Source organism: Malurus melanocephalus, unplaced genomic scaffold (assembly GCF_030028575.1).
Source record: "Malurus melanocephalus ecotype Western Australia unplaced genomic scaffold, MMel_1.1 scaffold_174, whole genome shotgun sequence".
Classification (NCBI taxonomy): domain Eukaryota; kingdom Metazoa; phylum Chordata; class Aves; order Passeriformes; family Maluridae; genus Malurus; species Malurus melanocephalus.
This window is the reverse complement of record NW_026623406.1, coordinates 870040-886668: the sequence shown is the minus strand read 5'-3', so window position 1 is coordinate 886668 and position 16629 is coordinate 870040. Positions and strand designations below refer to the sequence as shown.

Sequence of the window (16629 nt, the reverse complement as noted above, 5' to 3'; positions counted from 1 at the left end):
AATGTCAGACAACATTGCAAACTCTATAAAGAGCTGTGAATTCATCATTGCTTGGGGCAGTGATGTGGCTGGTAGTCATTTCCTGATCAAAATTATCTTTTGGAATAGCCCAGGACACAGCCTATACAAGAAAACATTGATGCAGCTGTAGAGCAACACAATTTAGAGACTGAGAAGAGATTGGGGGCTGTTCATGACAGATGTACTGAGAGACCTTCATTTGGAGTCCAGAGTCAGTTCTTCCCTCAGCACAGCCAAGAGCCAGATGACAAACAGAGCATTAAAGCAACATGACCAGCCAAGCTTGTAAAGCCTTAATAAGAGATCCACGAAAGCATTCCACAAAAATGTGTTTGTTTGTCTTACAGGCAGGTGACTTCATTTCTTCCACCTTCATCCCTGTCAGGGGGAGCTCAGGAAAGGAAAAACCAACCTTTTATCACAACTACACTCCAACCCAAATCCATCTAACATGAAAGAATGCACACTTACCTTTTAATATTTATAAATGAGCACTTAAAGGTAGTAACTTGTTTGTTCTAATTTTTGCACCATAACTGGAAAGCATCTGCACTGTGAGATAGCAGCAATAACTCCAATTTAACCAAATTTTGTTTGCAAGTAGCACAAGGTTATCACTTCAGCAAAGGATTTTACAGCATAATGTCCACACAGTGAATAACCTTCAGAGAAATAATGAGTGGGGGCAATAAACACCTCTCAGATAGAACAGCTATTACCTTTAGCATGTTTATAATTTAGTTTTATGTAAAATTTGGAGATTACTTTTTGCAACATTTGTTTTTATTCAGCTTTTACAACGAGCCACACTCTTTTTCCATGCACCATAGTGCATTAACAATCATTAAAATAATATCAGCTTAACAGATCCTTGCTCATCAGCCTGACTTGAAGCATGGGGTGACTTTACAGTGTGATGAGCTGCTCCTCTCTGTGCTTTCCATCCTGTTTAGGGGTAAAGGCTGCTGGGCTGCATTTGCATACATTAGATGAGCACAGGTCTATTGCTAAGACACCCATAAAATATTCTTTTAAGAACAGAATGAATCAACTCAACCTAAAAAAAGGAGTCTAAACATTTTTAAACAATCGTGGCATCTTCATTTTGAAGAAAACCAACTTTTAAGCATCCATGGCTTAAATATTATTAAGATTTCTAGGAGAAATATTCTTCAGCCCCAATAGAGCCCATGTTTTATTTAAATTAGCATTACACCTAAGAGCTTCAGCACATATTTTCTTCTCAGGCAGTCTTTATTACTTTGTGACGGTTTCACCCCTAAATAACACTGTCACCAGCTAAATGAATAGAGTGAGCTATACTTACAGATGATTTATACAGAACTAAAACATGTATCAGGAGGCATATTTCCACCCTGAGTCTCTAGATACAGTTCCCTGTGGCAGCAAAGGAGCTCTGTGCCTTTCTGCCCTGAATTTCTAATGAGATAACTTGCATATGCACACACTCCTGAGCTCTGGCACAACTTTGCACAAAGTTGGAAATCTCCATCTGGGAAAGGCACAGTGTGTGCCTCACCCTGTTCTGAACATCCTCTACAGCCACCGCAGGCATCGCTTGGCACTGCTCAGCAGAGGCACTGCTCTGCTTCTGGAGACAGAGGGGGAAAGAGGAATGATCACATCCAGTCTCACTCAACAATGCACTGGGGCAGCTGGAGCTGTAGGGACTATGGACCCACCCACACGAACAGGAAAACCCTGTCCTTACTGGGGTCAAACAGTGCAGAGCCAGGTGCTGATGAACAGCCATGTCAACAAAGTGCTTCTGCCTTCCCATGGGTCCTTTATTTGTTATCCTAAAGGAGTTCCAAGGACTCCTCCAAAAATTTTGCAGATAACGGTGTACAAAGCAAAAACCACAAGAGAAAATGTAGCTCTGAAAAAAATTAGTTCTATCAGTGAAGCTGACCATCAGGTGAGGATAAATCAAACTATGGTGTTGGCTGCSAGAGCAGGGATGGTAACAGAGGAGGCATCAGCTGAGGTCTAACACCTGCAACATCACTCTTCATATTCAGCTGCTCAGTGCCCTGGATAATATGTTCTACATACTACCAGAGGTGGTGTTAAATGCARCTTCAAGCCTAGCATTGAAAAAACTGAAATATGTTTTTCTACCTCCTTCACACAGTTGAGACCTTGATCCAGATTTGAAGGAATACTGGAGAAAATAAACAATCCACAAATAAACAATGAACTTCAAAGTAACCACAASGATGCAGAGGGAAAAGGCCCCAAACCCTCCATATACCTCCTCCTACTGCTTTGAGTCTTTCCCTTCCYCATGTGGCCATGATTTTCATAGATTTTCAACATCACACTTTTCAGATTACATTGAAACCAGGCAGAGTTTGAAAGCCAGAGGAATCAGCCAAGCAGCACAATCATCTCAGGGCTGATCATCACACACAAGGACTCCTGCCTTCATCTCACCACACTGCAACCACCCCAAGGAGACTCAAGGGAGACAGCACAAGCTCCTACTCGATCAGGCACGAGGAGTCCTGCAAATAAACGTCAGGAYTGGCTCAGAAACAAATACGTGGCTGTTTGTGCTAAGCTAAGCAAAGCAGAGGCACAAGGAAAGGCCAGCACTCTGGGAAAGAGGCAGTTACACAAGAAAATTTGCCATCTTGTAAAATCATCCTCTCCTCACCCACATGGTGTTAGCACAGCCCCCACTGGGCTGTGCTCAAACACATTCACAACAGTCAGGCAGACGTGATCTGGATCACTGCTGCCAGGATATATTAGGATTATTATATTCTCACCCTGCTTTTTACATTATTCTCTAAGCATCTGCTATTTGCCACTGTTGGAGACAGGATACCAGGCTGTCAGTAATTGTTAGTGTCAAGGAAACAAATGGACTGTTCAAGAAAAAACTGTAAAAAAAACCAAAGGTGGCAAAAAGAGAGAGAAAGAATTAATCAAGGTAGAATCACAGAGACCATGGGAGGAGGTCAGGGGGTGCTAAATAAATAATAAATACCAGGGTGAGCACTGAGGGGATAAAAAATAGAAGACAACACCCCAGTGATAGGAAGAGGAAAGATTTTACTCCGCATTCCTGCTAGAAGGGAAATACCTCAAGGGCAGGACAATGGAAAAAGATGATCAGGTTGAGGAAAGGGCACAGAGGAGGCAAGGAGCTAGACAGGAGAGTTTTGGATGCGCCACAAACATTAGTCCAGCAATTGTGAGCGGTGACCTGGACATGAGACCCAAAGCAGCACCACAGGGCAATTGCTAGAGGATTGAACTCCTTAGGAATATTTTTTTAAAAGTCATTAAATTAACCACCAGAAGAAACCCCATAAGCAACAAAAAGTAAGGGGAAACAAGACTGCTCAAAACCCAAATTTRTAATATGCTGTATCTTTGCCATGGATTTTATGAATACCTCAAGAGCAATGGAAACCTTTCAGTCTCTCCTGGAAAACCTCACCCAGTGGCCACCTGCAAGCTGAACCTGAAAGCAACAAAAATCATTGTGTCTGCAGGACACCTCCCAAAATCTGCATGTAATGGGAACCTCAATCAGCCTTCTGAATAATCCTGAAAATTTTTAATATACTTAATAAAGGAGCAGCTGTGCCAGCACTGTGAACTTGTTTTTTGCAAACAGCTCAGTGACACACCACACACTGACTGTAAGAATATCATTACCTGAAATTACTACAGCACACTTTAGAAATCACTGATAATTGACAAGATGTAATTTTAATGAGGAACCATCAGTGAATGGAAGTGCTTTTAACTGGGCCTACAGAGAGAAGTTTCACAGCCCAGTGCAACTCAGAGCTGACTTAAGTGATAAATATTGCCAAACTTAGACAAGCACAGTCAAACAACTCAGTCTCCTTCATGTGCCCAGCCCTATCAAAAATCAGACACCACAACAGAGAAAAATCTAAGCCTGCTTGTCCAGGATCAAAGAACGCAGTGGGGAAAGATCTACTCTGCTCACAGAAGGGGGAGCTGATATGTTGAAAGTTGSATAATTAAAAATACATATGGAAGCCAGGGCAGATGAGTGGAACACAAGGTCCCAGGCCATGTGGAGCTACAAAGACCTAATGACACTTCTAGATATTTGAAGAGAGGCAAGGTTAGAAAGGTGATGTTGTTCCTGTGTATGGTGCCAGTGAGAATATCAGTAAAATTTGGCATTCTGCTGTCCCAGAGTAGCCACCTCTAATGYCCACAGCTCAAAAAGATACTGAAAAACAGAGAGAAATACAGAGAATTCAAGAGCCTGAAAACAGATTGTGTGGAATGGGTTTAAATTATATGATCTYTTCAGCAACAAGGAGGACGAACAATGATTTGTCCACATCATGGGAAATGATTTGCATTACCAGCAGGCTCCTTAATTAAGCAGACAAAGGACGAAGATGATTCAACTTACGGAACAAGAAAATAAACAGATTGGATTTATTATTTTATAAATCACCAGAAATAATTACTCACAAAAACAACTACCCTGAGGACACCTTTGATATCCAGTTATCTGCCCTCCTTATATAAGCCTGAACATTCTCCTGAAAGGCAAGGAGAAGTTSCTGGGTGGAATTTTCTATAACCTGTGACATCAGGATGACCCCAAGGATCATGTGTGTATTACAGAACCGAGAACATTTCCCAYATTCCCATTACAATGCTCAGACTGACTTGCTTACATGAGGTTTTATATTTGCACGTTTGTAGAAAATACAGAATGTGATGATTAACATTTAAAAACAGGTAAGTTATCGAGACAACAGAGCTCTGTTTGGTACATTTATTCCAGCATTCAGCTATTTCATTGTCATACGCCAAGCACACAGCACTGGGTAACATAAAATCTAAAAATACAGGCTTTTTCAAAGGGAGTGTATATTGAATTTAATCCATAACTGTAAGAGTTTCAGTAGACCCACAACAGCCCCCATTAGAAACATTAAGATTACAGTCTTCCAGATAATAATATCCACAATAACTGTGTGCAAATCACTATATGTATATTAAAATGTRGATAATTAATATGCTTCTGCATTTTCTTATTTTTCTCCTTTCCTTAGCCRTTCTAAAATCATACATGTCTGCCAAGAGGTTCCTGAATGTCGCATATGCTGAACAAGAATGGAGCTAGGCGTTTGTGGTCAAATGCTGCAACTCCTGGCATGAAAACGCACTCAAAATTCCACATTTTGGCTGCCACAAGCCTGTTGGACAAATCTCAGCTATAAAATTCTTTATGGGACAAATTTTACACCACTGGTCCTCTCTCTGCAGCAGTAACTGCCTGCATACAATCGAGGTGTTGGGAAGTGGGCAGGAGCAGAAGATCCACAACACCCACTGACAAAACATGATCCACATCAGTCTCTAAACTGACACTGAAAATTTTCCCACTTCATCTTCACCATAAAGCCTGGAACACACAAGTCTGGTAGACAGAGCYGCTCCTTAACAGGAGAGGGGAAAGCACAACGAGCAGTACCATCCAAAGAGATGGTTTATGGGATCAAACAGCAATGTCGTGCCCCAGTGAGCAGAAACATAATGGCATCTGCTCTGGGGATGCTCAGAAGGAAACAGCAGCACAGGCTTCACAGCCCACTCTGTAACGGGACTGGTAAAGGGATGAGTTCAGCAAGGCAGAGTTAAACCTGCAGGGTCAGATCCTGCACAAACCCCTCAAAGGAGTCTGAACCATCCCAGGTGGGGCTGGGGGTTTGCTCAWTGTGGGCTGACACCAGCTGCTGTTGTGGGGTGGGGTTCATCCCACCCAGTGCTGCTGCCAGCAGCCCCATACCCAGCCCTGMGCCAGTCCCAAGGCTCCATCCATGGGATTGGAGAGGACCGGGCATTTCTAGCCTGCAATTCATCTCATCTTGGTAATGGTTCCCTCAGCAKGGAAGGGAAAAAGGGTTCCCTTCCTTTTTCTCTGCAGCAAAGAAAATSTAAACATGAAGCTCCAACACAAATGCTTGCAACATCAGATTAATGCCCTTCTGTCTGTCAGTGCCAGGTAATTCTGTCTGTAATGACCAGTGAGATCTTCCATGCTGTCACACCTAAGAAATAAATCTGGGGCAGAGCAGGGAGACCAGCTTTACCCCTGCCTGAGTTGGAACCAAAATTGATTGCTTGCTACCTAATATCTGTGGAGGAGAAGAATTCAAAATACAGAAACTGGTCATAAAGGAACCAAGTTATCAGAACCAGTGTTGGTGTCCTGAAGACCACAGTGRTGACCAATGTGTGTCCTGGCTGGAGAGCAAATGGACTGAAGTAGTTTCTGTGCTACTTGAATTCATGGACCATGGCCTGAGAGTGGAAAATCTTGGTGGACAGTGGGGCTAACCTGTATCACGTCCTGGCTCACCAATAAAGTGCAGCTTTGCTGTGCAACAACCTCCCACCTCTATTTTCCCCTTTATCTACTGCAGAAAGTAACGAATTCATACAATATTTATAGCACRGAAGGAGCGTTACGGTGATGGCGAGGTGATGTCATTTCTCTAATGTTTGTTGACTTATGGCTGGAACATGCAATTCAACAGCTGAGGAACGTATCGTTCCTATTCGTGCTGCACTGCTCAGAAGYGCTCGCATTTCAGTCCGTGTCAGCTGAACAAAGGTAGCCAGATCCTTGGACACTTGCCACTGCAGCTATGGAGGAGAATTATGGTGCCTTGAACATTTTATGATCTCTGATGATGGCAGCATTTACACTGGGCTGATGGTTCAAATTAATCTGATTTTCAGAAGTTACAGCATTTAATTAGGTTTGGTAATAAAAATTATAGCACTGAAGAAGCATTATGACAGCATCTGTCCTGATACGGGGGTGGGGGAATCAGTCAGCGTTTAAAAAAAAASCAGTAAATTATTAAAAATTACTAACAACCAAAGAAGATGACCTTCTGGCACAACAAACAATAGATAGCAGCTGCCTCATCTTTGGGGTGGGAAAGTCACTTGATAATTTTGTGCCTCAAAACATTTCTTTGATGTGGTGTAAAGCCTGCTCTACAATACAGGTCCCTTCCTGTACATTTTCTAAGCAACTAAATCCTAGCACTCCATTTTTACTTTTATTGCCTTTCAGACTGGTGAGAGCAATATAATGATTCATCATTAAAGTACTCTTTAAGCAGCTTTGTTCCTATTTGTTGCTATATATATTAAATAGAAATTGTTCTTTGAATTCACCTCTAAAGTCAGACTCAGTTTTTTATCTTACAAGAATGGTATCTCCAGTCATCATCTGAATGCAGCAAAGGGAGAAAACCTTTTGCATAATATAAATATCTGCATTCACTAAGAGGAGACTGATGCCACCACCTACTGTGAATGCATTTTATAAGTGGTACAAAGCCAGATAGATTTCGAATGCAGCAGCACAGTCTGTCAAAGACACTCCAGGCACTATCAGAAAGGACCAGTTTTATCTYCAACTCAACAGTTTCTGGACCACAGGCTTTAGTCACCTGTAGCTGGTTTACAAGCAGTACCCAAACCATAAAATTGCAGCAGCTGCTGAAATAGTGCAGGCAGCTAAAGACAGGCCTTTGTTTAAATCCTGACAGAAACCTGGGACATCACTCCCTAGCAAATAGCTGTTTCCTCTGCCCTGTCTGTTACCCATCCCCTGTGGCTGAGGAGCAGCACATGACCGGCCAGTTATCCCAGCATGGCTCAGCAGGTGTGGAACCTGCTGGATAAGGCCAGGCATTGGTCTCCAACAGGGCAAACCCCACAGAGACCCCAGCATCACTGCTGCCAGGTCACCCCTGGGCCCATAGGAACATCAAATTTAACCCCTTGTTGCAGAGGGGCCCAGCAGGGACTCCCTGCCCTCACTCCCCAGGGYGGGCAGAACGTGACTGCCGGGCAGAGGGAGGTGATCAGTACAGTGTGTRACACAAAATACTGACCAGGCCCCATTTAATAAATTACAACTTTAAAAATTATTATCATTAACTCTATCAAATAGCTCTTAACTTCCACATATCTACAGTTTAATGCAAAACTTTATTAGTGACCAGAAAGGCTGCTCAGAAAGAGCCACAGGTTTGAATGAATTGGTTTGGTTTCCTGAGCAGACACCAGTATGGCTGTAAGGAACATATTCCCATCCACTTCTTCAGAACACATCACGTGGCAATATGCTCCAACATTTTACTGTTTTTGTAAAAGGATCTTTCAAAAAAGGCACTTGCTGGAATAGAGACACAAACATGACCAAAATAGTTGCTGGCCAGCAAGCACCCAAACTAAATCTGAATTTTGAAATCTTGTTTGAGAACCATTTTGCTTTAATCCAGCCAGCTCTAATCACCATTCTGTGAGCAAACAGCAGTAAATGGGATGACTAATATATATTCTTTTTTAGTGTTTCCTGTACAGACAATGGTGTTACTTAATGCTCACCACCTTTTGCAAGTGCTGTTCTAGAGAGGAGTCATTCAGATGACCTTACACCAATTCTACGCTGGTGAGACTYCACCAAATGTTCATACATTTGTGTTTTCCCCACTCCAAGTGAAGCAGGAGATTTCTCTCCTCTTTGTGGGAGAAATAAGTGTTGCTATGGAGCGCTGGAGATCTTCCTAGTGTGTGGGTAAGAAGGAATCCTCTTTCTCAGAGCAGAGAGGAGCAGCTCCTTCCCAGGTATCATCACAGCCTCCATCCCTGGCAGGGATTGTGGCTTCTCGATTCACACACAACAACAAACCCACCAGAYCCACTTCTGCTCCTCCACCACCAACACAGAGGTCCTGCAGAGCAGATGTTTTTTCTACAGAATTCCAGAGGAGGATGCACAGGTGTCCTGTCCTTGCAAAAAAGAAGGAAACATTTTCTTGTCTGGCCCAAATTACAGCCAAAAAAAAAAAAAAAAAAAAAAAAAAGAGAAAAAGAAAAAGCAGGGGGATTCTACTCCAGATTTCCCTGTGAGATGTGTCAGTGCTGAGCCAAACACAACACAACAGCCCTGGGGAAACTTAGGAGGCACTCACAAATGCTCTGACAAAAACGCTCAGGTAGCAACACGTTCCACTTAAGGATGTGTTGCTACCTGAGCAAAGAAAACACAAGTGACTAAAGAGATTTACAGCGCAGATGACAGTGCTGCTCTTTTTCCTGAGGAGTGCAGCTATGAATGACACATTTGTTCTGCCAGGATGCCACAGAAACACTTCTGAAACTGTTACACAGCAATGGCACTGTTGGCTGTGCCGTCTCAATAGCTCTGCAATGCCAGAAACAAACACGAGCCACTGTCGGTGTGATGCAGGTGCGTAATCCAGGCAGCACCTCCCTCTTCTGCACAGCCTCGGCAGGGTCTGTGCTCAGCAGTGCCCTACACATGTGGGTCAACCAGGCCAGCAAAATCAAAAAGAAAAGCAGCACCCAAAACTCTGCTTTTCCAGGGAAACTGGAAACTTTTAGCATAATCTTTATGGAATAAAGCTCCCACTGGAGGTCTCAAGAMAAACTGAAAAAAGCATGCCCTGGTGGTGAGAAGGTAACAGGGTTAGCTGCTGTGGATTTTGTTAGGGATTTCTCAAGGAGGCAACTTTCTAAACAAGCCTGAGTAAATTTGGTGGCACTGACAGATTTTTCACCCAGGTATTGGTGGAAAAAAAAATCCTCAAGCAAAGATTCTGAGAGGTAAAGTAGAGTTGAACAAAACTCCTCTCCACAGAGCTGGCAAAGCAAAACACAAACCCCAGACTCACACACAAGCTGCTTCCAAAACAAACCTTCTCTACTTCAGAACACCACGATCAACCCTTAAGGACCTMAACATCCCCTCTTCCTCCTCTTTTTTCCTTCTCTTAGTGCAATTTCACTCCTCAAAAAACCACCACCTCCCTGCCAGCACTGTTTTTCCTCCCTTTCCTGTGTGGGTGCCCTCCATCCTCCCCACGTCCACAGGAGCAGAATGAAGGGACCTGTAGAGTGCACTGTGTCCCAGTTTCTGAACCGAAGCATAACCCGGCGTACTGCAGCCAACCTCATCCAAAGGTCATACACCRGGAAGAAGCAAAAGCTCCCAGGTGCATTTCACCGAGACCGAGGGCAGTATGTTTCAATTAAGTGCAATAACTTTATTGCCAATCACAAAAGGTATCACTCAGGTATCTTTTGCCCTCTCCTCCCTGCCGCACACACAGAAATCACACACATATTTTCTGTCTGGCATTATAGGCTGAAAATTAAGCCCTGTTCCCATGGAAAATTTTTACAAATTTATTGCCCAGACTGAGGAGAGGACTGCATCCCCCCGGCAGAGATCACAGCATACTGGGATCAAGGCAGCAGCACCTACCTCTGCGAGCCGACAGAGCCAGCAAGTCAACATAATTCCTCTTGGCTGGAGACATTTACCCCAGCTCAGACAGCCGGGGCTCTGCTGCCATGCCTGGAGCTTCGGACACACCAAGAAAGCATCTTGTGTGAGCAGCGCGGCTCCTCTCGCACAGCGAACTGCAGCAGCGGCAGCCGGAGAGAGCAGCAGCAGTTGAATTGCTGCACATGTATCTCTGCAGATTATTTCCTGCTCAAACACTTGGCGTAAAAGCAGATGCTCTTAACCCTCTGGAGGCCTATGCCTTTGTCCCCCTTCGGCAGAAGAAAGCCAGCAACTCCAAATATTCTGCGGTGAGGCCGGAGAGGAATGACCGGAGACACGCAGGGCATCTTGCGAGAAGTAGTCCCAACCTCGTGTTAGTTGCAGTCACTTTGCTCTCGGGGAGCCAGGCATTCCCACGGCAGCCCACAGCATCCCCAGGCAGGCTCCACAGGGCTCCCACTGCATCACCCTCTGCAGATCCCCGGGCTCCAGCCCAGCCCCGCTCYGCTCAGGGTGGGGTGGGGTGGCCACTGGACCCTGCGGCTGGAGGCCACGGCCGGGCAGGCGAGCAGGTGAGGGACACCAGAGGAGCACGAGTGATGTGGCAAGCCCAGCAGTGTCCCCAAAGTCAGGCAGGCAGGGCTGCTGCTCGTGGCACWGAGCGCTGCCCCATCACCTGCAGGAGCCACCGTGCGGGCAGCAGCGCACTCCGGATGGGGCTCGGCTGGCGACAGACAGCGCTGCTCCCTCTCACAGCCTGCGAATGTGACTGGAAAGCATGGCTGAAAACATGCTACAATTAACAGGAGGGAGGGAGATACTACTGCTCTCCTGCTAGTCTTAAAGGCACATTGCTCCCGTGTGCCTGTCGGGGATGCAGCCGCCCACAGCTCCATCCGCAGCCTCTCACCCACCCGCAGGCAGCCAAGGAGCCCAGGCAGGAGCCCTGCCCGGGTCTGGGGGAGGAGAGAGCCCCAGAGTCAGCAGGTGAAGGGGCAGTGAGCAGGAGTGTCCACATCAGGGGCTGGGAGTGAGGCCTGACAGTTTCACCACTGTCCCGGGAGCCGAATGGAGCCCCTGGCACCCGGACCGACTGCTGACCCCTGTCCCCATCCCAACTGCTGACCCCTACCCACGGCCCGACTGCTGACCCCTGTCACCAGCCTGACTGCTGACCCTGTCCCCATCCCGACTGCTGACCCCTGTCCCCCATCCCGACTGCTGACCCTGTCCCCATCCCGACTGCTGACCCTGTCCCCATCCCGACTGCTGACCCTGTCACAGCCTGACTGCTGACCCCTGTCATGACCCGGCTGCTGACCCCTGTCCCCGGCCCGGCTGCTGACCCCTGTCCCCATCCCAACTGCTGACCCTGTCACGGTCTGACTGCTGACCCCTGCCCCCAGCCTGACTGCTGACCCCTGTCATGGCCCGACTGCTGACCCCTGTCCCCATCCCGACTGCTGACCCTGTCACGGTCTGACTGCTGACCCCTGTCATGGCCTGACTGCTGACCCTGTCCCTGTCCAGCTGACCCCTGTCAACGGCCCCTCCACACATGGGTCACACTGGCAGTGCTGCACCAAGCCCACACAGCACCAGCCCTTGTTTCCAGTGGCAAGGACAGCCCGGTGTCCCCTGGGAGCATGGTGTCCCTGTCCTGGCCTGCAGGAGAGTCAGGCTAGTGGCACTGTTCCACTGGTCACACTGACCAGGACCTGCAACAGCAGCAGGTGCAGCTCTTGCACAGGAAGGATTTCCATTCTGCACAGCCAACAGCACTGAAATGCAGTGTGCCACACATGCTGAAGCTGTGATGAATTCTGCAGGTCTTTGGCTGGGGCCCTGAGGCTGGGGCCAGCAGCCTGTGCACCACCTGAATGTCACTTGTTCTTTATTTGCTTCTCCTCATACCCTCTCCGAGTGCCTTGGGATGCTCTGGTTTGTCCTCCATCGTGTCACAGTACGGACACAATAAACACTCCAGTAACTCCAGCCCACATCAAGCTTTCCGTCCCTTGCCCTCCAAACAGCYGGCATCTGAAACACTCTGCAGAACAGGTGATTTATCCTATTAAAAATCTTCACTTTTCTCTCAGCTGCGGTTGTTGCCATAGATAATGTGCTTTTCTGAGCAGGATGAGCTGTGTGAAGCCCTGAACCTCGTTAAGCCGCTCTGCGTCACACAGCAACCCGTTAACACCTTTGATTGTCCAGGCCCGTGGAGACACCAAAATTAACCTGATCAATGCCTGCCTCCATCACCGCCGGGGAAGCTATTAGCAGTGTGGATATTCCAGCCCGAGCACACAATGCCGAAACAAATTGCTACGGTGAAAAGTAACTGAAGCATCCTGTAACTTCGGGCTTTCCTGAAAAATAGTCTGAAAGGGAAATTGCAGACTGTATACCGTTATCAGTACCAGCACTGTTGAAAGCATGACAGCATCACAGCAGAATAAATACCTGCTTTCCTTTAGTGCTGGGATAGAGGGGCTGTTAAAACACATTCCCCTTAGGAAACGACTGCAATGCATGTTTCACTGCTTCCAGGCCATGCAGCTTTCTGCAAAAATACCGTCTTGAATTAGTTCAAAATGGGCTTTATTAAGCATTGCGCAGCTTACAGAAAGTCTTTTGAACACCAGACCTGCAAAACATGTCTAAGTAGTAATCAAAATGCTAGGCAGAGACACTTAAGGCTTTATGCTCCTGAAGTTCCTCCCCTGAGTATCAAAGATCAAATTTGTTCTACAGAAGAGAGCTGAGGATTTCTCGAGTTTAATGCTTCCTGAGCTCATTGATTAGTATGCCAGCACAGCACAGTGACTACCAGCACATCACTACAAGAATCTGTCCTGAAAAAAGGCAGTCCTCTGCACCACATTCAATGGAAATATTCTATGTACAGGCACTATTACTATTTTAAACTGCAAGACTTGATAGACTGACCAGCTKTAAATTCRGGGGAAATGATTGCCTATTAAATTYGTAAGATCAAATGCTTATTTGAGTTATTTCATCATGTACAGCAGAGTGTTTTGGAGTGAGAAACRGAGGTCATCAGGGTCATATCTCTGTCAGATACCAGATCTGTTGCTAAAAATTACACACATTTGCAAGAGTAGAATTTTTTGATTTAGTGTGATATGAGATTCATTCTAAAAAAATGAGTGTGAGAAAGCTATCGTGTTTTGAAGTATCATACTACTGAAAGCTGAATCATGAAAGATATCTGCAAACAACTGCAAGACCCAAAATTCACATCACAATTGTACTAAACTGCATGTTCCACCAAAACTATGTATTCTAATTAGAGTACACAGGCCTTCACAAAAAAAAAGTGCTGCAAAACAACCTTTCTCAAAGCTCTTAAATCATAATAAATAAATGTAAACCATAAGAAACACAGCCACCATTACAGTAGGGCTTAAAAAAATAAATAAGAAAAAGAAAACCTTGGAAGTCAGAAACTTGGCCATAACTGTTCACAACTTTCAGAAAGATATTTTAAGTGTATTGCTWTGTGATACCTGAGGAATAACAATGCCAACTCTAAAACCTTTTGAAACTCAGAGCTCTCAGKTGGTGGATGTGTCCAGGCACACAAAACAAGCAACTACCCAAGAGACAGCRGGAACATTCAAGAGCATCCGCTCTGCTGACCCTACCGGGACTTAGAAAAACAACAGCACTAGTTGAGATGGCTACTTTGGGAAAAAAAGTAAAACCAGGCAGGAGCAAGAGAGATGGAAGCCTGGCAGGATGAAGCTGTACCCACTTGCATGGGTCCTGTGAATATTATGACTATCTCCACAGAGAAACCCTGGAATTCTGACCTCGGCCTTCTTCATTTTATAAAATTCGCCATCTAACATGTTTATAATTATTCTGCTCTTGCATTCATATAGTGCATGAGGAGTAATCCATCTTCCAAGAAATGGTTTGTCCCCTGCTGTTACCACATTGCAAAAGATTGTCATTGGTTTGTAACAGGTAAGTAAACAATTCATACATCAAGTAAACCATTTGTGCATCTATTGTTACACTTTCAGGTCACATGTGACAAAATCCTTGCAAGTGGGAGGGAAGGGCTTCAGCACAGTGTGAAAACCCATGCCAGCACAATGATTTCAGCCTTCTGGAGAGTGATGGGGGTGGCTGGAATTTCACTTGTGCACTTCATGCACTGAAGCAACTGCACAGGGCTAACCCATACACCACCAGCTGCTGCAGATAATCATGGCAAGAGCAGCACTGAAAGGAGCCAGGACACCCTGGGTAAGCAATAAGCAGGGATATTGTCCCTCCTGAGCCTTGCAACCACTTTTAATTCATGCAGTAAGGGCCATGCCCAGCTCCTCTACAGACCATAAACGAAAAATTTTGACTAAGGAAAAAAATTTGGCAAATGGTAAGACCTTCTTTTAGAAGCCCCAATTCTGTACTCCCTACGTGCTCTTGGCTACAAATAAATTATGCAGTGTCTGGGATATGCCAAGCCTTCCACCCCAGGGCTCCCTGAGCTTGTTCTCCAGGCTGCCTAACTGAGCACAACGTTTTGTATCACTAATTATTCTTCAGTTTTTCTTATCAGCCCCTACCCATAACYAGTACTGAGCATTTACCATATCCCCATGGATGTCTGCAGCTCAGAAACTCTGAGAGTGAGGGGGTTCCAGCCAGAGAGAGGTGCAATAGCAGAGGCCAGAGCATGGATTTTGGGAAGCAACAGCACTGAGCTGYAATATCCAGCTTGCTCACGATCTACCTCCCAGCCAAACTAACAAAAGGAGCAACTAAARCATTTACAGTTTTGAACACTCGCTCACACATTAGCCTGGTGAGCCRTCAGTCCTGAGGTTTATTTACATTGGAAGAACTTCAGAAGTTCAAGAGAGGCATCAGCATCCAGGCAAACCACTCTGGGAGGCTGCAGCACCTCACTGGGAAACAGCACAGGACCAGTCTGCAGTGTTTGCCCARGGAGAAGCACGGGGATTAGAATGGGAGTTTACTGCAGGGAAAAGCTGGGACATCAGAGGCCTAAAATCCCTTTCAAACACCCTATTTGCAAGAYAAAAACCCCCTCTTTTGATGTGACCTATTTAGAAGCAGATATTACTGATTATGAACCTTTAAAATATCAGCAGGTATTGTGGGTTTTTTTGTGAGGGTTTTTCTTGRTGAGGTTTTTTTAATAAGTATTTATGCTGTGCTTGAAAACATTCTATTGTGTTTAGACATTAGAATCCCACAGCCCTCCTTGTCTCTGTGATTTAGAAATGGAAGCGTTTGCACTGTGAGAAAGGTTTTCAGAATTCAATGAATGTGTTGGCAAAGAGTCAAAAGAGCATGTTTGGACAGCCTGGGGATTATAAGGTCCCCCCAGCTGCCTTTTACAAGCTACTGGTTTCACCTTTATCAAGGCTTCCTGCTTGAACTACCTTTGAGAAGGCAGCCTTGATTTCTCTGAAATTTTCAAGTGGATTTGAGATATTAAACATTGAAACAGGACCACAGGAATAATTCATCAGACAATAATTTTATATCTACTGAATGTCCTTTGCAGTCAGAGACATCTGGGCCAAACCCTACAGCCACAATCAACTCTGATATCTACAAGTGCAAATCAATCTGTTCAAAATGGAGCTCTCAAAGACAACAAACAGAAACAGGGGGCCATGGTTGTGGCTGGTGGTGCTTCTTTCTGATTCAGTAATGAAAGAAATGTAGAAGCTAGGAATAAAAAAAACCCAAAAGGTGCCAAAGAGAAAAGAGGCTGTAGCAAAGTGACCACCGGGGATTTGAAAGACAAACCCTTCTAAGATTCAGATGCAGCAAGAATGATTAAACATCGATCCAGAGCCCAAACCAAGAAGTAAATCCTCTTTCTTGGTGCAGGCAAACTGAAGCCAGAATATTTTAGGAAGGTGAGCACTGGTAATAGCTTTACTGTAGGACAACTAGGTTAAATTGAGCTGGGRTAAAAAGGAGTGAGACTGAATTATTTAAGCTTCCTTTCTGGCCATATGTGCTGTGAACAGCTGATAAGTTGTAGGAAGAACATGCTACTTTTAGATCTCTTGACTTTCCTGCGCGACTTTCCTGCGCCAGGGTCCTTTTCTCGCTGCTGAGCAAACAGGGAACTGATGCTTATTGATACTGGGAAGTTGGGGAACATGGGCTCTCCCTCCACCTCTGGTGCTGGCTGATGAGTTACTTTGGGCTGA

General features: G+C 45.3%; 1 protein-coding gene across 1 annotated transcript in view; it reads right to left on the bottom strand.

Annotated features, from left to right (window-relative positions):
• Positions 1-10910, bottom strand: part of HTR2C (5-hydroxytryptamine receptor 2C) — a 200541-nt gene extending 189631 nt beyond the window's left edge. The window contains exon 1 of the mRNA XM_057372635.1: positions 10373-10910. The gene's annotated coding sequence lies outside the window, so the exon portion shown is untranslated. The remainder of the gene's footprint in view (positions 1-10372) is intronic.
• Between the last annotated feature and the right edge of the window lie 5719 nt (positions 10911-16629).